We start from the raw sequence: 23,425 nt of genomic DNA, 5'->3' as shown, positions 1-23,425 counted from the left end.
TCGATAATCCGCAACTGCTTGGCTTAGCTTCGTAGAAGTTGCTGAAAATGGCTCGGTCTGCATTATGCGACATACAGCTGGTGGCATATTGAAAGATGGCGAATTTTGTTGACACTATATCGAGCACTTTCTACGAAGATAAGCTGTCGCGGATTATCGTGACACGAAAGTAGCTGTAACTTTGAAACAAGGTCAAACAGGACACACGTTTGTATCAACTTTTTTCATTGGCTCTGCGTCTCCTGTCCACTGCTGAAGTGGGTCGCGCATGTTGTGAAACATCCTGTGTATTAGAAACGTTAATATCGAGAAACGAAGTGAAACGAAAAGAAGTGCGCGAACATTTGTAGAAGTTGGTCGAAGAGAAAATTTCCGGGTCGAAATTTCAGGCAATAGCGCCGAAGTAATGCAAGACACGTTTCAGTATACACAGTATACCTATGTACATATATAGTACATTGATGTTGTAACCTAACAATGATAGCAGGTGTATATTCGTGATATTCTACGTTATATATGCCTGATATATTGGAAATGTTATCGTTCGAGAAACGAACTGAAAGAAAAAAAAGTACGAGAAGATTTTTGGAAGCTAGTCGAAGAGAAAATATCCGGGTGAATATGTCAGATAACAGACTCAAGGGAATGTGGAACGGGAAGGTGTGAAAAGGGAAAAGGGAAAAGGGAAAAGGGAATGTTATAACCTAGTATATAATGAGAGTATTTATTCGTAATGTTCCGCGTTATCTACGTCTGCCTGTCTGGCGTACATTAGAAGCGTTAATATATTCGAAAAACGAAAAGAAGCGCGAAAACATTTTTAGAAGTTGATCGAAGAGAAAATTTCCGGGTCGAAATGTCAGGCGGCATACTCGAGGGAATGCGATACACGTTTGCGCATATGTAGTAATATGCAGTGTACCTACGTGTACATACCGTTCATTTCGCAAGTGGTACGGTAATGCAGGCGTCGTGTCGGTGCATCCGAGAAGGAACAACCGGTTAGCTTTGTCTCAGCGATGTCTAGCGGGGCGGTCGTAATGGCTGCTGTTATAGCGCGTGACATAAGGTCGGGGCTGGCTTCGCCGTAAAGATTGCATTTTCTCATGAAAGCCGGATGAATCACGTCGTGAGAGTGAGCGCGCGCGCACACCGATCCACCTCTTCTCCTCTTCTTTCCTCCTCCGCTATTTTCCACTTCTCTTCTCTTAGCCTCTTCTCGAGCTTGTGATCCGAGCCGCCGCGTTTCGCTACAGAAAGTAATAAGATTTCGCAGTTGCCCTCACGAGCGGTCCTTCTCGTCCAGAAATCGCTGGGTGTATCGTGAGAAAGAGACTACTATCGTACTTTACGAAACGTCAAAGCGAATCCTCATAGTCTGCGACCAATTTCAACCTGTCGTTTCTATCTCGTTGTTATTCAAGCTAATTCTATCGTGATAATTTATTTGCGCTCCTATACCAAGCGTCTCGGCGCTTGAAATCGATCAATTTCAATTCTTATAGCTTCAAGTATACCGATAATGATCAATTTTTTAATTACCCTACTGTTGCGCCAGTATTTGGGCACTTTCAAACGATCGCAAACATGTATATGAAATATACTTGGTGTAAAACTCTAGTTCTCTATCTGTACAAGAAGATGATACACGGATAATAGCAAATTCCAAGGTAAATTAAAAATAATCATAATTGCAACATCGTCTCTTTTCTCTGCTGTTCGATGTATGGAACTGATCGGCGTGGTTTCTGAACCAGTCATACGTTCATCCGTCACGTAAATCAATTACACAGCATCTTGATTGAGCAACTTCCAAGCACGCAGATATCGTTCTACCTTTCGAAAGCAAAATCTACCATCCAGTATTTACATTACAACTATCGCATATCTACTTTAACACTTTCACAACGAGTGTCACGTATGCGTGACTTTAGCTGCCAGTGACTATAATAGCGTACGAGCTACACGAAAATTGTTGCAAAATAAAATGTGGAACATTGAGAAAATGCAGAGGCGCGATAAAACGATTAAAAACTATAAAGTTAAACGCAAAGCCAATAGAATTTTGTAGAAAGAATAGGAAACAAGCAACGCTGCATTTTTATTACAAATTTCATGTTTCAATCGTAAATGTGAGAGAACCTCGTCTCCTTTAAGCGTTCTTTTATCGGGTTCAATGTTTCATTTTCATAATCAAGTCAAATTTTTATAATCATAGAAAAGTACTAGCAAATGATACAAAATTTAATATATTTCATCGATTAGTATGTAAACGCTATGATAAATAATCATAGTGGAAGAGTGGGCCAACACTCTTTATGACTACCGTTGTTGAAGATTTTGATTGCATTTATTTAATACCAATTATAATATCGATACTTGATGTAAAATAAAATCAGTTGGATTAAATGATATGTGTAGCTTCTAGGAGAAATAAAAAATAACTTACGATGCAGTAAGCAATAAATGCAAGTTTTTAACAGGTTCAATCGTTGTTTAATGGTCGCAGTTTCTTCTATTTTTGCACTTCCGCTCGGAAATTTGGAACGTGTCATAATTTCGAAAGAAATGGCATTACAAGCGACATACTATACTAATTAAAAAAGTACATAAAGAGCATATAGGTAGATATTCGATATGCTCGAAAAATTCATAAAATGGTTCTTTTTTACTGTCACCTCAGCAACTGTGCGGCGACCTGGTTGAGGAATGCAGGTTATAGTCTTATCTGTAAAGAGATTAAATTTCACGATCCAGCGATAAGCCGCTCGCTTATGGTAACGTCTTTAGTATGCCCATGTTTCTTCCGGCTGTCGCACGTCCAGAAAACGCTTGGTGATCTTTTTAAAAAATAACGCATTAATGCGAAATTTCTCGTAAAACTCGGAAGAGAAATGTTCGAAAAAGTCAAAGTGGCTGACATGCTAGAAGAAGCGCATAGACAGAATGCTGTGAAGTCACCGACTATTTACAAATGGGTGAAAGGGTTTCAAGAATGAAGAGAAAACGCGAAAGGATCAACACCGTGTAATATTATTAATCTCGTTTTAAATTTTCTACAGTTTTTGTGGATTAGTATTATTCTGCAATTTCAGTTTCAGTATCGTCCGTATCGAAGTGATGAAAACGTTCTACATCGAACACGGTTCAAATTGTCGTAAAGATTTAAACAATCCGCTGGGACGAGGTGCCTCGTTTCTTGTAAATTTCTAAGTCTGCGTCTGTTATAGGTTTACCATTTGGTTGTGACATCGATAGATCAGTAAAAATGTCCACAATGTTAAAACATTTTCTCGATGAAAATCATTATCGATGAAGTTGCAAAGAATTTATTTTTAAATTCTGCCATACAAAACGTTCTTTTCCTATGAGAACGCAGTCGAAGAGAGATAGAGAAGTAGTTGTTCTCGGATAGAAAGATAATTAAAATAATTTGTATACATCATCATCGTTGCGCTATTCGTCATCTGGTACGAAACGTAATTCCGTTGTTATAAGCAATCCTTCAGCGAATGGTATCCTGAGGAAAGAGTTGCCGGTATATTGAAATTAGCTTCTCAAGGAAACAGTAAACTGACCTTATTTCATGAATTCTTTTCTTTGGGGCAAAATCGAAAGCCACAAACCAAAGCCATACACCTTCAGCGAAACAACTTCTAACTTGTTAACTTTCCAAGTTAATTCGTACGAAATGGGTTTTCTGATTCGGCATTTTCGGATTCGGTTCCGTATGTCAGCCAATTATGTAGGTATTACGTACATTGACATACAATAGCAATTGTACAAACTTATTATATACGTATACATATCAATACGTACGTATACGAAAGCAAGATAACGAGTCTGCCACACTTTTATATTATGTCACAGTATCGGTGTATTATTTTGTCGACACTGAAATGAAATATAAATTTCCGTGAAATAAACTCGTAATATTCGTAACCTTGTTCGTATTCCATTCGTTGATTTTCTCGAATCATTCGAGTGTGAATGTAACTTGAGTACGACGAAATATACAAAAATTTATAGAAGAAAGGCAAAGAATTGGTCTGGAAAGAAATGGATTTGTACTTTATTGAATCAATTTACCAATTAGGGAATTTTCATAAAACTTTTACGCGACTTATCCTCGAAGCGAGTAATACAAATTTGTTTAACGACGAAATTACAACCTGTGAATATCGCGAGAAGCAAATTCCTTAGGAAGCTACATCTCACGAGGCATAAAGTGAATCGAGGAACAGACGATAAATTGAAATGATTCATTTCCATCAGATAGCGCGATACGTCCCTTCGTGGTTACTGCCAGCGCAAATTCCACAGTACTTACTAATACGATTTACAATTAGAAGAAAATTTCTCATAAGATAAGCACAGCTGTACAAGAAGCAAGCGATTGCTTTTAAAGCTATTTTGTAGAGCCTGAGCAAATATTTACGAATATTCGTAAATGTACGTGCAGACAAGATGCATGCTATGACGAGATGTAGGAAGTTTATTTCAAATCAAGAGAAATTCCTCGAGGATGGAACGAAACGTATAGAGATGCGAAAATTTGTATTTGTAATATTTAACTCTCGGTAACGGCATACTGCCTCGTTTTCGACCAGTAATTTTAAGTAATTTTTCATTTTCTCCGTACTCGTGTGTAGATTTTGCTCTGCTTAAAAAAGTTAAGGCAACGCGTAGCAATAAAAACAATTAGACGATATTCTAGAAACTTGGAAGAGTATTCAAGAGTTTCGAGGTATTTTGTAAACCGCAAAAACCTAAAAGGAACTGCATAGATTTAAACGACTCGGTACGTAGACGACGTCAGCAGAGAAGTAAAGCTGCGGCCGGAGGATTAATTAACTTATTAAATATAAGACGAACGCAAACGTAATTAAACACAATAAATGTAATAATATTTATAGTAAAAAAGTGTTTTTACTAAATTGTACATCAATTCTTCCTGTATGGATTATAAATAATATATTTTTATAATAATATTGTAAGGATTATCATTTCTATCGTGGGAGAAATTTTTCCTCTCAGTTTCGAGTTACGAGTTGTATTTCCCCTCGTTTTCTCTCCGTTTTCTGCTGCTCTGTACTTTATTTCAAAAGTACGATTAACTAACATTAACACCTGAAAATGTTACTCTACTGTAACTAAAATTTCATGTAAATGTTGCTCAGCAAAGTTACACGGTTGTGTAAGGACCAACGTGTGGAACGATACTTTTATTGAAATAAAAAAGTTAACTTTGTTCTTTTACACCGGGAAGCTGGCTGTACACGGTTAGAGAAGGGACTTTGTACCGGCGCAGTTCTTGTCTGTTAAAATTTCCTACGAAAATAATTATAACTAAAAATAACAGTGACGATCTCCCAGAAACCATTTACGACTCTCTTGGGGGTCGTAACCCATGGGTTAGTGGTTCAAGGTTTGTTCTTCGTAGAAGTTGAATCTCATATATTTTAGACGTTACTTACATATATACAATTCGTAGACAAGAGCATAAATATAATTCATAAACAAGGAAGTGTGGAACGTCGTACATCTTAATCGTAAAATAATGACTTACTTGTGAATCATCTGACAAGCAAGGAAAAATGTAAAAATTCCAGCAAAGTTCGTGTTTAAAGTTATCATCTACGAAAAATGTTGATACAGGAAATTTGACCTGTTGGGCATTTGGTAAGTTTTCCTAGCTCTAAATCATCCGCGCGTGACTCACCAATAGCTCATTATCCCATGAGAGTCCCATAGCAGATCGACTGGATGTTTGCTTTCTAATCTTTGTCTAATCTGGTCACCGATCTGCAAGGACAACCAATCAGCATGCTGTGCAAGTCGTTTCTTAATTTCCTTTTCAACAGTTGATATTTTTAGATCTTTCCGTAGGTCTTCGTTCCTGATCTGCGGCAGGGAAACCGTTCCGAGTAGAATCGATTGCAGTGATTTAAATTTAGCGACTTTAGCCCTTTGCTGCTGCTCTCTACAGGGCTAAGGACCACGATAAATGATTCACATTTTCGTATAATAAGCAACACGATGTTTAACTCGTCTCCTCTTATGCAAGACAATAAATACAGAGATAGTACTGCGTCTAAATATTAATGTGACTAACTGTATATGCCACGAGATTAATAAACGAGAAACAGTTGCACTACAAAACTGTGTAATTATAGTTGTTTCGAAATGAAGATATGTGTGTATTAGCATGACGTATCTCGCAATTACCACTAGTACTACAACTACACCAGTCAAAACCAAAACATTTTATAAATGTACCCTCATTTAGAAATTATGGTCCCACACGGATTGATAATATCAAAAATGTACTACATAACACGGAATTACGTAACATGGAATTCCTTTCGTAAGAAAATAATAAATCAATAAACATAAAAACATTCTATCGTTACGTATTTCTTAAAGACCGGTCATCTTGGCTGGTTTTCGTCTAAATAGCTTTGTCTTAAATGTCGGTAGTTGCAGTATTATCAGTACTAAGCAGCTTTATTCGATTTACTTAGAACATTGGTGTTTGAAGCTTCACCCTCGTATAAAATATGCCCCTCGTTGAAAAACATAAACAAGGGAACAACCGTGTAGAAAAGAAAATATTACGAATGTAAGCAGATTTTTCGCAGCATTTTCCTTTTACATTCACTCAAATACTATTAGTTTTACGTTAGGTTGTCCGAAAAGCGTCTTTCCTTTACAGACACGTCTTTTACAACGACGCATCTTTATACAAACATGAAACCTAATCCGTCGAACGTTGCGATCTTTATTTTGATAAAGCAATATGGATCATACGTAATTCGATAAAATAATATAAAACGAAAAATGTTGTGCATCCATTATTTCCTTCTGAAACGAAAGAAACTTCTCGGACGACCTAGTAGAAGGCATAAAACGAGAGACGTTGCTTTACGCTTAATCTCCGTACTTTGAATCTATTTTGTTAAAATTTTGTTAAAATTTAGGTGGGCAATGGACTAACCGATCTAAAAAAATCTCTAAACTCTAATACCTCTTGACGTCTTGATATCTCCGACGTCGTCGACGCCCTTTATAGTCGTTCGTCTATTAAAATCAGATATCCGACGGTAATTAAAAATCCATTAATCCAGGTTGTTCGCGTGCGAGAAATCCTAGATGGAAGGAATAAAGCGCCACGTGAATCGCTACTAAACGGCAGATTCGAAACCCTTGAAAATACTATATAATTTGTTAATTGACCATGAGAGAATCGAATTAACTCGTCGTAGATGCCAATATTTCTTTTGTAATAGTTTATTTACATCGATATGTCGTATTTTTTTAAACGCGTCGTTACATTTGTTATATTTGAAAATATTTTTCGAACATATACTGGATACGTAATTATTGTTGGCAATGCATTACTATCCTGATTAAAAGACGAGTCTCGTATCATCGAAAACGAGAACATGTCATAAATTGTTGCGGAGAGAAAATCGCCACGTGTTTTCCCCACTGGACAAAAAGATACGTGTAAAAACGCATGCATGTCATTGCCTGGGCAATATTGCAAACTTTTTTGCGTTATATATACTCTACGGTATCGAGTGCACGCTGGTTAATGCAGTAAAACTGTTTTCGTAATGAGTTGGAATCGATGTGGGTTGCTTAACAAGTAACTGCCACGGAAATCGATATATTTTCCCCTGAGAGGCAAAATATATTGAAAAATAGTACACCATAACGTTCAATTTTTGCAAAATATTGTATTGCATTTAAACGTTATTTAGATCGTTCGCATTGTTGATAAAATTTATTAGTCCGCGAAATTTTGTCCGACTCTGATCGTCCTGAAAAATTTAGTAACGTGAGTTACCGATAAAACGTAAACAAATATAAACATACCATAGTATAATCTAAGTAAAAGACTATGCAGTTTCTGAATTGTACCGAATTAGCCTTTCGATTGTGTAACGAACACCATCTTTCTTTTCGTGCTGTTGTTCCATTCACAGGAATTAGCATCGTAGCCGAGTGATCAGACGACGGATCGTAATTAGGTCTGATACTCGCGCAATGTTGAGAGAAATTTGGGATTTTTCTATTGTAAAATATGCAAACGATTTTTGATTCGGACAGGAACGAAGCAAAGAACAGAAAGTTTTTTATAGTACCGTAATTAACGTATGGGAATACTTGGAGAAAATCAACTACTCTATATAATACAAAATGTAAGTCGACATCTACCTAATCTAACGGACGACATCGTTAAAATTTCGATGAAATTTACGATTCGTTCGATTACGTGACTATAGTTATTCAAAGTAGAACTCTGTATCTCTTATAAAAAAATAGATATTCGCATTAGAAAAAGGAGCATGGTATTAACTGTTGATAACAGAAATGTGGCGAAAGGACCGTTTCAGTTTGAATGCGGACAGTGCAACATACGAGCTGCACCTACGTAATATTCACAATGGTCCGATTCTTTTTGAACGTATTTTTCACCCTCTCTGCTCTCGATCGCATTCCACATTATGTATCGGTGAAACTAGGTTATCACTAAGGCTACCCGTTTCATATGCGCATAGGTGCATATCAATCTTTAAATTTCGTAATGCATATGTAAGTACAGTCAGTTACGAAAGACCACGTATACCTACCAAATTTTCTCTATCCGACCCATCAAAGAAAATGAAAACGCAATTATCGTTCGCGTGTTTCTAAGACGACTTAGAAAAATTAAGACATTTATCTGATAAAAATCTTGGAACGAAATTAGACCGGAAATGAAAAAGCTTTTAATATTTTCAACACCAAGGGAATGGCAGGACATTGTTGATGCGTACGTGGGATAGGCAGCCAGTCTGCCACTTTTATAATTTCATATAGGTGTAGCAGATGTATGTATATGATTTTTGGATAATTATGAAGAGAAGGGAGCCTCAACGCCCTTTTGCGTACAATTATCAATTTTTGTAACGATTATATTTTCTTACTTCTTTTTTCTCGATAAAGATGAGAATAAACGATTGTTACGTTTTAACAATACGTGTCCTTAATGCGTGAACAAAATTCATCCGGCCAAAGTTTTTACTACAAATATCTTACGTTTAAGAAGCGTACATGGATTTTTGTAACAGACTGTAAGTGCTACTCCATCGGTCAACCAGGTCGTTGACTCGTCATTCTGATTCTAAAAAATTATCATAAGGATCTTTCTTTGTTTCGACGCAACGGCCGCTAATAATCTGCTATGTCCATCGTATTTTGGAGAAAGATGATCTCAAATTTAGAACAATTTCAAACAAACAAGTCTGACAAAATTCAAAGAAGGACACTTAAAAGAAAATCATTATCGATGAAAAATAAATACATCGACGATCGGATGGAATTTGCTCGGAGATATATCGTATAAAACGGTGGGGAGAGCTACGTTTTCAGATGAAACGAGATTTACGTTCCGCGGATCTAATGGTTGGTCATATTACTTTCACGATCTTGGAAAAGGTGTATAATGATATGAGACTAGACGCAAAACGATAGGAGGAGGTATATATGTAAGAAAATATCATTTCGATGAACGATGATCTGATTTCGATGATAAAGGACGGAGCGACAAAGTTGGATCGAAAATCGATCGCGGCTTTGGACTTCTCTACCGAGAAAATCCTCGACGGATGTTGTGAAGACTAATTTGAGAGTTTTCAAACTGTCCTTTCTGATTCGAGAAGGAGGAAGAATTAATATTTTGTCTAAAAGAAATATAGAGGGCCTGCTATTTGGTCTGACAACAACGAACATGTGCAAATAGACGCGACCCATTTTGCCACGTGTACGGGACAAGACAGGACATGATCATTAACTCGAAAGATTACTTTTTTGTACTTTTTATGTCAAGTTTGGGAACTTCATTTTAACATATTTCTTATATACAGCAATTAATTTCTAAAATTATTTTTAATAAATAATAATTAATATAGGTATTAATGTCTTAAAAATGAAACATCGTAATACGAAAGAACGAAAGAAATCATCACCAACAGAGAATTAGTATCGCTTTAGATCGACTAGACAGCTTATTCGTCTGCGGCTGAACGTTTGAAGCTGACGAGGTGTTGTGCAACAGTTGACGTCTCGGAGAAATTTCTACGGAGACTAGAGGAGGCTAAACGATGATACTTTGAGACGTAGACATGCTTGAAATTCTCTCGCGGGCCAAAGCAAGTCGGTCTGTAGGGAGCATCAAAGATTTCTCGACTCTCTCTGCCTTAGTTGTTACTTTTTCTCAGAATCTCTTCGGCCTGGCTCGTCTCTCGTATCCCAGACGTTTCTAGTAGAACGTTCGCCCCTGTCACGTTTGTCTCTGTGGTTTTGACATTAACGCCACATAGCGAACTTGTAGTGTCAAGGTCAATATTGTTGTTTCACACGATTTTACCTGTAGCGCGTTGTACAAAGTTGTCGTTGATACAACATTATCCCATCGACGGATGGAACTGTTAAGAATTCTTTTCGCGATACCTAAACCGATGCAAAGCAACTAACTCTTCACTAAAAATTCACTTTGATCGTTTTCACTATCGCAATTTGTTCAAAGCACGAACCTTGTTGCAGACATCTGATCCCCAATGTTCTGTCAAGTCAAGTTTGTTAATGTTAATGTTCCTACGAATCGATGAATTCATTTCTCAACTCAGATCTCATCTGAACTCATCCGGTTAAATTCATCTTGGCGTCATCTGCGATGCTACGAAATCAAAGATACATCGTGCTGTTAAAAAAGTCAAAGTGATCCTATAGGAAGAAACATTTTTTGGCGATTTCAAATATCGCAACTTGTATCGGATTCAAGACGGAACTGCTTCGAAAATCGTTTTCGATGCACACCGTTTCTCGCAATGCATTCTCGACTCGTCGACACCGGAGTATATTCGGATACCTGGTACGCTCCTAGTGGACAAACGACATTGCCTGCAGACAGTCCTACTTACGCCTTTCGGCGACTGTCAGCGGACAATGTATGCGGTCGATATATGCCAGTGTAAACGCGGCTTGATACATAAAACTACCGGCGGCGTCTAGTACTCGACGGTGGTTAAACGATGCGTAAATCCACCGAAGCTTCTACGATGCTATTTTATTGTTAGCCGAAATCGTAACCATCGAATGCGCGCAACTTGTTAACACAGCGCGACAGAAACTATAACAACTGGTATCGCGTTGCTCGAAAAGATATTCCATTCTCCGTTTGATAAACGCCAGCGACTGCAGAAGGCAAATCGTGCAGCTTGGAGAGGAACGAGGAAGCTTGCATTAATAAAGCGAAGCTTATACCAGCGACTTGTATTTATAGATCAACTTGCAAGTAAGCCACGTTAGTCGCGTTCAATTACACGCCTTCCGCGTTGTTTCGATACGCTTATGCTCGTTTAATCTCCACTTTTCGTAAGGCCGGTTGTTATATGCCCTTGTTGGATTTCTTATAAAATTGCGGAACCTTCGTAACAAGGAAACTACGATACCTTGGTCGGTATTTGGCGATGGTGGCGATGGCCATGGAATTTATCGATAGAAAAAACATTTTACCTCTATAGAATAGCGTAATTATTAGACTGTGAGTTTCCAGTGCCAAGTTGCAGTTACGGGGAATTTTTTCGCGTATAGATGCACAGAATGCACGTAAAATCCAAAAATATTTCAAATATTCAAAGTGGAGTATACTCGTTATAATGTTTAGTGGGTAGAACGATCTGCCCCGTAGGTCCAACCTTTTTAACTACATTTTCAAAAACATGAAATACATTTTCAAATGCAGGAATAAATAAAATATTTTAAATTACGTCAAACTGTAATGCCAGCAGTTGATATAAACGTTATATTCCTACGCTTATCTCGTATAGCTTTTTTTAAATATCGTCCTGCAAATAAGAGACGCGTACTTTGCACGCTATAAAAATATTCTCGAATCTAATGTATATCGCTAAATTTTCATTATAAAATTTCCTGAAAATGAACATTTGTAACCAATGCTCTCGATCGAAAAACAATTTGGTGGAAAATTCCTCCCTATAAAAATAAGAATAATTACAAAAGTAAAGTAAAGCGCAGAACATATAGTTAAAAGCATCGTGATGTTCAATCATTTTTGTGAAAAACAGTATGAAATTCTGTATTCGTCAATATTTGACGGATGCACGGCCTGAAGTTTGGAAAATTCTGCGATAACGTGGATAACGATAATTTGTTCAAAAATATTATTTTCCCGACGAATCTAGAGTTACTAATATTCTTTAAACAAAGGTATGAGAATTTTCTTTAATTTTTCAATTAAACCAAAGGCTTCAGGCTACTTTTTGTTTCTCGCTATTACCGACAGCTTAAAATATAAAACTTTGTTACTTCCCCTCTGATATTATGCGGTGTTATCTGTTTCCATTTTCGACTCATCTTAAACAAGCTGATACTCCAATACATAGAACGTAGATAGATGCAAATGAGTTAGATTTTCTATTTGCTGTCGAGCAATTTCTCACTTTGTTAAGTGCAGATGAACATCTTGATGTTCGACATCTGTATGTTACTTCCGAAGGATGAAGTATCCAATTAAATAGTAACTTCTTTGGTGATTTTCGAATTGGAAACAGCCATCGAAGATGCTTTTGCGATTGACGAGAACCGATAAAAATCACTTATGACGACAACCTGTAAGATAAAATAGTTTTCCAAGTTAAATGTCCTCGTTATAGTTGAAACTCGCACACTGTCAGAAAATCAACGAACAGGTGTCTACAAGCTTGTATTTGAATGTAAAGTTATAATTAGACTGCGGATATTTATGCAAATGCATATTTTTCATATTGCATACGTTTTGCATATATCACGTAAAAGAGATAGGACTGAACATGTTACGCTTTTCCTACTTTTTCCTACTTTTCCTACTTTTCCTACGGAAGATATTCCGTAGATACTTTTCGTCTGTCATTTCCTTGTGACAACCTATGTTATAACTTGTTATAATTTGCATAATCGGTAGACCGCTGATTTTTATGCATTTACGAGGAATTTAAACATGCAAAAATACGCAGAATGCAGAAAATATGCAAAAGTATATAAAATATTCAGAGTATGCTACTCGTTACAACGTTCACATTTTCTACCTAGGTCCCATTCTTTCGATTGTATTCTATAAAAATATAAATTTGCATAAACATCCGCGGTATAACTATCACTTTATATTTTACTGGTAGCTTATTCGATATAATTTCAATGAATAAGTTCTTGATGCCTACAAATTAATTTCATCGCACAAGAGATATCGTTTCACGGTAGAGAATCTCGAGTACGCGATTATTATACGATTCTATCGGAAATTAAAGTAGAATAGAAAAAATAGCTAGTCTATTTGTAAATCTACCTGTAGCAGCGTTTATGTAATATTCGTATAAATGCAGAACACCTTCTTAACATATTGTTCGCATGATTTTTGCATATTTCGATACGTTTTATCTGCATAAGAGTCCGCAGTGTAGCTATCACTTTCAACGCCTCCTTCGAAAGCAGAATTCTAAACCGAGAACTCGAAAATTTACGAATATATTCGTGTATACATTTGTACAAATTCCTTTTACAACTTTCTAATGTTCGCTTCGCCCCTAAAATTATGCTTCTTCGTGAATCGTACGTAGATCGTGCTTTTTTATTCTTTCCAAATAATTATATTCCAGCAAAATCAGCCAACAACAAGCAAAGAGACAAAAAGGAATATATCAGGCAACGCGAATGGCTATTGTATATATATATATATATATATCTATCGGAACGAAAAGAAGATGAACGCGAGTGAAAAAGAATGACAAATTGCTAGTGTAAATTTCGCATATTGGAACGCAACCCTTTAAACCCTCTTATAGGAAATGCCGCGGTCTAATGCACTTGACGAGAACTGATAGTGGTCGGAGGAATAACGGCGTGCTCGTTCACCCATGTAGTAGCAGCTACTTGTAGAGTAGTCGGTGCTCAAACTATCTACTCTGAACTTTCGAGTGCCTAGTCAAGCGCCGTGTATCGGTGGCGTGTTTGTGAGACTATGCAAGCGTTTGTCCGTACGAGGGCGAAACTGAAAGATGCCTGAGAACCGGTAACGATAGACAACAGATACACAGAATGTGAGGAAGGAAGAGAGAAGCTGGGGAGAGGAAAAGCATGTGCCACCGTAAGCACGGTGTGATAATAAGAAACATTTTCTGAGAAAAGTATAAAAATAATACAATAGGGAAATTACTGTTAGTTTCTGCGAATTAATTTGTTCAATAAGATAACTAACTGTACGGTAAATATATACAGGGTGATCTAGTGTGTAACAATGTAGTGTGTATTGAGGTTGAACGTGAATGCGAAATCCATGTAAATCATTCGCATTTCATAGCCAGCAGGCAAAAATTAGTAGAATACAGATACAAATAGACCAATATTTCCTGCGTAGATGCATCGAATAGGTTGTTTGTTTATTCGACACTTTGTCGTTAAAAAATTGTAGGTCAAGGTGAGGTACAAACAAAAAGATCGTAGTAAATACAAAGATTGATCTTAATACAATAATTGATCTAAAAACTGAAGGTAGCAAGGGCTTGGATACAAGTCCGAAATAAATGAAATTCTCATCAGTTAGCAAAAGATAAACTCGCGATACAGGACGGTTCAATCGGTGTGAAATTTCATCGATCGACTTTTCGCACGATGAAACGACATTCGTGAGCATTCATGCTAATTTTACGATTTCGCGATAACAACGAAAGGAGGTTATAACGAGATGAAAGCCAATTTGTTTCGTGGGACGCGTGCTTGCTTTCAACGAAACCTTATCAGTTTTGGATGTGGTAATTTATGTATTAACGTCAAGTAGCCAATTAAGTAATTTTTTAATTTACTACGACGTACATGATTTTCCAGGAAATGCTCCGACAAATTTGAAGTGCTCGTACTCCGTTCGAAATAAAGCGGATTCTAAATGATTGCGAAAATTGGAAAAATATTTTCCAAAATGTAACAAATCGTCCAAAGAGAAACACAAAATTATTTGGGAAATGTATAATTTTATCCCTTTACGAGACATGGTAAATATTTTGGTATTTGGTTAGAAGCGATAAAAATGAAAAATAATTATCGAAAGGTGATTGCACGGTAAACGAATTCCTAAAGAAAAACGACAAAGTGGAAAGTGGGTTTTAGATTAGTTTCAAGTTCAGTTGTAGCGCGGAATTAAAAGTATTTAGAATTGTCTGCCACGCATTTTCAATGATATTTTATTGTTATACCTTTTTAAATAGCACTTTTCAGTAACATATTGCCCTGATTTAACACGCAATACGAAATGGAAAACAGGATTATGAAATAAAAATTTGTCAACGTTTGAACCTCCGCAATTAATTATTTTCTATCGATTGCAGTATCGCAGTATTACTGATTGAATTATTTTCTACTGCAAGTATCACGTATGCACGTTATAACGAAACAATCGCGTTATAAAAACAAATTTAAAATAATAATTAAGCTTTCACGAATGTTCATTACGATACTTTATCAGAAACGAACAACTAAGGGAATAAATTATTTCATCGGGGTTAAAGAGATTTAAAGGTACAGAAATGTTCATCGCATTAAAACGTGTAATTAAATAGAGAGTTTGTTTCAACGTTTTTGCAAATCGATTGCACGTATTATCGAGAACTGTCGGCTGATGTCGAAGGCAATGTAATTAAAGAACATTAACCAAATTCCAAAGCAATCGGGATTAAACGATGGATAAGAATTGCCATGTGATTTCCCAAATGTCAACGTTTAATTGACCGACCGACAGCGATGCTGTTTTATCTCCCTTTATCGCTTTATCTCGCTCAATGAAGCGACAAAAAGAAGAAAAAAGCAACGAAACAACAGAGAATACATCGTGGAAACGGCTAATTCGTTCGAAATTACGTAAACCGTTACGTGAAAAATTTAGAGTCGAAGCATTTCGCTTTATCGAAAGAGACTGCGAATTGAAAAAAGATTATGAGAAATATGCCGTGACGCTGAACGTATTATTTAAATCTGTTAATGTTATGTGTTCTGATACTAAAACGTTGGGAACAGGATGGGTTCTACCGTATTTGTAGCATGGACCGCTTTTCTTACAATTTCCTTCAAATTTTGACGATATTTAGTATATTATCTAGAGGCGATTCAACTTTAGAGAGCCTAGCCTTACCTAGCCTTACCTAGCCTTAATGAAGATATTCACCTTCGAAACTGAAAGTTTCAACACGTAATTCCTATAATAAGCCGCTGTAGAAATGACTTTGATTAATTACGAATAAACGGTTCTTACAAAATGATTAAAAAGCTAATATATTGCGTAAAATGGCACCTCGCTGTTTTCGAATAAAAACAATATCGATAAGATCGGCGCGCAAAATGCCATATTTGTAACGCAAAGTTGCCATTCTATTTGTTTCTCAATGTTTCTATTGATTTATTCAGAATCGCACCCACCGCTCAGGGTTATCGGCAACTACGGTTGTACGCAATTGTATTTCACACTTATGCGATATGAAGGTTAGATAAGACTAGAGTTAAACTAGAATGATGTTGTTGTTGTTTGCTCGTAAATATATACCGTATTTATATGGTATCAAGGAGCGTGTTTATAAACCGATAACGCGTATCAATCGTAGTAGATGGTAGTAGACCAAAGTCGTTATTTCTCTGCGACTAGATCGCCAGGCAAGGGTTTGTGCCTTTTGAAAACTGTAAGAGTCGTTTCGTTTGTACCTTCCTATTCGGGATCGCCTCGAGGTTGCTCGGAACGCTGCGTGGCTGCCTTTCGTTTTGAAATTTTCGCCGCTCGTTCGGTAGACGTTTTGTGACAGTGATTTTTGTGTACGCTTTGTAACCTTTTTTCTTTTTTGCGTGATTTTCACGCTACGTCGGTTCTTCTTTCGCGATTAGGTGGACAAGGGCAAAGTCCATTTCCGAATTGTTCGGTAGTATGGACACGTAGAAAGTAAGAAGACAGGCAAGAAATTTCTTCCTAGAAAGGGGAATATGTCAGACGCGAGGGAAGAATATAGCTTTCGAATGTCAGCGTGTTTTACTTTCGAGGGATATGGTCGCGCTGCGAATACGTTAAGAAGATAAAGCAGCAAACAGGGGGAAAAAATAATGTAACCTCGAGACAAGGCTGGAAATAAAGTTCGACTGGTAAGTCGGTCGGAAACACAGGAAATGCAATTAGAGAAACGTGGCCATGAAATTCCGAGAGGAGGAAAGCCGGCGGAATGAAAGGCGATGCTAGTGAGAAGCCTGCTGGAGGCCGGAGGTAGTGAGAGGATTTTTCAAAGACTTTCCTGCGAAAAGGAAGCGGCAACACGTTTGAAGCAATAGGTTCGGCTTAACCGCAACCGGATGAAATGGTTACATGCGATGGAGAGGTTTGCCCCGTACGGTCAGAATCGAACGTAATCCAATACTTTAGTTTCACAGTTGCTGTCAGACCGCTTCCTCTTTATTCGCCGGATCTCTCGGCAAAGTCACCATCAAACTCCCAGGAAATTGATTTTCTTTTTGTCAACCGCCTACTTTTATTACCTTGCTTTGTTAATTATTATTTTAATTTATTATTCTACACGTTTATTTCATAGACTTGGAGAATACGAGGGCTAGACCGAAGAAAGTGGCATAGTTTATTAGCGTTATATCAATGGTAGGTAAATAGGATTAGGTTAGATTAATAAAATATAGACAAGGTAGAGATAAAATTCGAGTAACAAAGATTTAGAGTAGGTAACGTTATATGTGCGTTTCGGTTATGACCGTTGCAGTTATGACCGTTGCATACATTATGGTTGTGCATACATATATTTATTTGTACGTGGTAGATTTTTAGATTGGAATGCTGCGTTGCCTTTCCTTTTGAAATTTTCGCCACTCATTTAGCACGTGCTTTACAGCGCAAGGCTGCCCTCAGACAGCTGAATATCAATACCGTATATTGTCAACGTTTCAAAGTTCACAACTAAGGCGATCAATATGTATCGTCAATACAATATTGTCAATATTTATCGACAAACTGCATTCTCGTTGAGAACCTTCAAATATTGACAATATTCATCGTCCGATATGTCCCAAGTTCATTTGTGAAAAAATGTAGGAAACGACGAATTTACATCTACTTTAGTGCGAGCTTCTTATTTGTAAACAAGTGCTCGTAGAATACATCGCAAGTACCAAAAAACAAAGTTTTCAGGAGGACAAGAAGATTTATTTACATATGCTACAATATTCTCATTGGTATGCAGAATATTTTCCAATAAAAGAACAAGTCTTCTGCAATCATTCTTCAATTTATTTAAATCTCGGAATATTCGTTTGCTTTAATCGATCGAACACATCGATAACGAATGAAATTGTGTAATCATTTATTTTAGAAGTGATGCAACTCCATCTCCTATAGTTTGTAACTTGTGCAAATAATCGAGGCACCAATGACTAGAAACTTAAAAAAATTAAAAATTAAAAAACAGTATTTTGTATTTCCTGCTCTTATTTATAAACGAAAGCATGGAACATAGTTTTTATGTAATTAATATTTGATTAATTATACGATTTACCAATATTTTGAAAGCAGTGTGCAAGTCCGTTTATAACTCTGAACAAAGATATCGGTCTAATTAATTCTTAAAAAAGATATTCGCATAATGAATTCGCACCTATTTAAACTCGTAGAAGCGTGGAAAAACTAGGTAGACCTTATTAGGATTTTTCAATGGAAATGCAAACACTTCGCTATGTGGAAACAAAGAAAAAATGGACTTGCGCTACTTTCAAGACGAACTTGGGTCCATGTCCCTTGGGATTTTCATTTTGCTTCGTTAACGCGGCAACATGCGACTTTTCTGATAACGTGGCTATTCGATCGAAGCGGAAACGAAAGAAAATAAAATTTCATCGCGAAAAAGATGCCTTTTAGAAACCTTTTAGCTTAAATGTCGAAGCTGCGTGATAATCTCAAGCGTTCACGCTGCAACCAGGCTAATGAAAAGATAAATTCTAAATACTCCGCTGTTAATGTGTTCTAGAAATAATAGTAAGACTTGTTTTTATCAAGTGGTTCCCGTTAAAATCTTTGCTATTAAGTATCGACTTAAAGCATCGTTTCCTGTCGCTTTATTATACATGCTACAATACGATTTGATAAAGCGAAATTCTTCATCGAGCACAGATTTAAACCTTGACATTTGACAAACTTAACGTCTATCTTCGATGTATCTTAAATACGCGTTTAATTTACTTCAATTTGACAGAAACTGCAGTTAGTTTACTCCAACCTACTCGAGTTCGATCAAATTTAGTTAAAACGAAATTATGTAAAAATATTGTGACAATACACTTTGCATACTGAACATTTCGCGTAACACATGCTGAAGGAGAAAGTCGTGCAGTGTAGCGTGCAGTACCAAGCAAAGTTAGTTCTCGCTTCCACTGCGAAATATTAACATTATGCTTGCGCAAATAAATTAACGATACAGTTCCGTGTAACATGTCGTACCATACGGTTTCAAAGCATTAAACGTTTTACGGGTGATATTCAACCAGAAGAAGTTATTTTTCAGTATCAATCCTTCGTTTTTTGAAGTAATTAAATGATTCTTTTGTTACGTATGTATACAGGGAATTATATTATTCGTCCGAATATTAACAATAATAAAGTTGAGAATAGTTTAGTAGTTAGTCTTAATTCTAGAAATAAATCTATGCAAATAAAATATAATTATTAGAATTAATAAAGTTAGAAAATGTACCTTTCATCTTTAAAAATTGGCCTTGAATGAAAGTATTCTATTTTAACGTTTAAAATTCTACTACTCATTGACATTACTAATCGCTTACAATTAAATCTAAATGTGTAATCGCTAGATCACGGACTTTTACGCAAATTTATGTTTCTACGAACATGGTTGAAGAAATCAAATTGAAATAGAAACTCGTTCTACTTGCTAGAGATAATAAACCTCGGAAGTAGCCTACCTTGGACATTTTATATACTTCTGCATGTTATATGCATTCTATAAATTGGTATGCCTTTAAATGTCTCATAAATTAGAAAAAAGGTCAAAGTCCACTAACAGTACCAGCCAGTAACGGCCAGTACCAAATAGACAACTTTTAACTAAATATCAATTCTTCTTATAGTAACAGCTTATTTATTAATTTCAACCGGTTGGCCTTGAAACGGACTTGGCTACATTGCTTCGTATCTCATACTACATTCTTCTAACCTACGATCCGTATCCAGATACTTGAGTTTGATTGCTCGTGTTGCTAATTATCACAGTTCTTATCGCCAGCTCTTGCTACATCGCACTTGCCAATAGCTTGGTTCTCCCTAGTTTTTCTTTCCAACAGACACTTTTCTGCTCCACTATATTGCATTTTCTTTGTACTCTGGCTTGTGGTTCTTTCCGATTCGAGTTTTATCTGTCTATTGCCTACTCGATCGAACTATACGTCGAATGAACGAAAAATTAGAGTAAATGCCAACGAAAGCAAACATATCGGCTTCGTTCTAAGGAAAGGTATTCCCTTCTTCAACGTCATTCAATCACGCTACGATATCGCAAGTTACAACACTTACCTATCTAGGAATGCATCTAGACTCTCGCCTAATGTGGAGCTGCTAATTTACAAAAAAATTATTAACAGAATTCCATTCTACTCGTCGCTAATCAGTTTAATAGATTTTTTTACTTATTCAGGCTCTCGGAGTTGATAAGTTCTAGAGCTGAAAGCGTACTCGTGGAATCGGTGTAGATAACGTGCTGGGACACTTTGATTGTTGACTTTCTCGATGTCCTTTAGTTAGGCCACACAGAAAAGGACTGAAAAGAATTCGAGCAGTTTAAACCTGTATCTTCTTCGGTGTACGCACTGTTACAGCGCTTCTGTTCCACAGTGTTCCACAGTGTGTACACTCCAGCTCCTCACTGTGTTTGTAATCCGTCAAAATATACGATTAAGCGATCTGGATACAGCCGTGTTTTTTTTTTTTTTTATGAGAAATCTGATTTGTTTAGGGTATTTCTGTATTGTTCGTTTCTACATTTGACATTCGATCTTTTCTTAGCGTAAACGCGATGTGTTTCCACTTGGATGTTAAATTTTTAATTCACTGCAAATACCAAAGTATGCAAATACAATATCGTTAGAAATTCAAAGCTAAATGGATCTTGAATTTTAAATTGTGTAGAAACACCTAGCCGAATAGGTACTGCACGTTTATCATAGTCTACGAAATACATTCGCGATTAAAATTATCTAATACGTGTCAACATGTAGGTAAGGAAACAAATACAAAAGATATCGCACTGTCGGTAGTTCAAGAACGAAGGAAATAAATGACAGCTGCGTGGCTTCCACGTGTTTGGCGCTGTTTATTTGTTTATGTTAATCGAGCAAGAGCGAGAGTCATCCATCATTTCCGAAGAATTTGCTGCTTTTCGAGATAAACGCATCTCGAAACGCATTCTATTTTAGATAATTATACGTTACGCTCATCCCTGCTGTCATGGTAATTACAAATTTACAGCTTTTCCTAACCGGGACACATGGCGGGTACCTGTATACGTAGGTACATATATAACGTTGCTAACTATTAATATGTATGCACGTATTTACTTATTGGTTATTAAAATTAATTAAATTCAGTTTGCCTGATCGGATGAATACGAATTGACGTGCTGACGTAGTTGCAACGATGTATTGTAATAATCGAAACGTGAGAATACAATGAGAGTACGAAGAGTTGACCCTTTAGCAGCTAACAAAAATGACGCGTGTATGATGTGTATTACAATAATTTATAATTATATTCCAATTGCATTTAAATATAACGTTTTACGATAATATTATTATAAAGATAAAAATTAGATGATTGTATTCACGATCTCGTACTTGGGAATGTGTAATACAATATTTTGTAATACAATATGTGTAATACAATATTAATACAAATTGCGTGAGACATCAACAAACTCAAACATACTAGATACTTCACTTTCGTTGTGAAGCATGTTAGAAGTAACATGTTGGAAACATGTTAGGAGGGAAACTATAGAATTTATCGAATATATCGGTGTCGAATATAGTATATTTGCATTCGAAGCAGCGATTTTAAATTACTCAAAATGATATTGAAACAGTTACGCGATTTTAGCAAAATTCCGTTTATTGCAGCAAAATTTTATAATTGACGCTCGCTTTGAAAAAAGCTACAGTAACCCGTGTGAATAAAAAAAGCATGAATTCGAATAGTAGCGTGGTAAGTACATACATAAATATGAGATGCATTTATTGACTGAAAATATGACCAGATACAGTGGCCACGACTGTATTAGACAATACATATGTTCATGTACATACACACGCGTATATTTGTAAACTGTACGAGTAATTAGCTGCATATACGATTTTCCTCGATGATTCTGTCAATATCCCTTCGTACTCATCGAATATATTCAATTCGATAAATAATACGATGATAAAACAGATTTTTTGAATACATCGAAGATGAACAGCGATCGAAACTCCATTTATCCAAACTCCGTTTATTCGCACGAAATTTCGACTATCGCCCGATTAACTGGACTTTTGCTGCTTGAATTCGCTTATACGAATGTGAGCGCCTATTACGCGAACGAAAATATAATCGGACGAAGAATAATAGATAAGAAGAGCAATTGCGAGCTCCTGTTACACCAATTCCAATTAATCGTACAAACTGTTTGTCCTCCGACAAGTTCACATAAATGGAGTTCCCTTGTAAATACGATATAATCATTAGTAAGTTACGAGTTTTTGGACTTGTGTTTATATCGTACGCGAAAGACGTGATTACAAAACACTTATTCTCGATACATATCGCCTAATGGATACGTCACTTGCTTTGTTGTCTCGCATATTATTAAAGTTATTTTTTACCTTGTGTATAGTGGAAAATTTTAAAAATATGCTAGACATTTCACAAAAACGGGTGAACGGTTTATAATAAAGGAAACTTTAATTCTAGACTTTTTAATAACAATACAATCGCGGTACTGTATTACGAGTTATGTCACCTTGTGAAGAATGTAGCGAGAAGAGCGTCCCCATTGCACCAAATACCAGTAAGCGTGGCGATATTGCTTACAGCCGGTAGTGTGTACAAACAAAATATTTTCGTCGGCGATTTTCGACAGAAAAATATGAAACTCGTCCGCGGCTGACGAATTAATTCGAATATGGAATTCTTAAGCGCGTATGTTGGAAGGATGCGCAACTAAATATTATACGATGCACACTTGAATAGTTAACTATGCCTTGCTGTGATACTTTACATAAATTATTGTAACCATCGTTATCGAATAAATTTTCA

At 36.4% G+C, this 23,425-nt stretch overlaps 1 protein-coding gene and 1 pseudogene across 2 annotated transcripts in view; both read left to right on the top strand.

Moving 5' to 3' along the window:
• LOC122572061 (brain tumor protein) overlaps positions 1-23,425 on the top strand; it is a 168,539-nt gene that overhangs the window by 12,245 nt on the left and 132,869 nt on the right. The gene's annotated exons all lie outside the window — the stretch shown is intronic.
• On the top strand, positions 2,922-3,668 carry LOC122571699 (annotated as a pseudogene).

Source organism: Bombus pyrosoma, linkage group LG10 (assembly GCF_014825855.1).
Source record: "Bombus pyrosoma isolate SC7728 linkage group LG10, ASM1482585v1, whole genome shotgun sequence".
NCBI classification, from domain to species: Eukaryota; Metazoa; Arthropoda; class Insecta; order Hymenoptera; family Apidae; genus Bombus; species Bombus pyrosoma.
The sequence above is the reverse complement of the archived record's forward strand: the minus strand, read 5'-3'. Positions and strand labels throughout refer to the sequence as shown.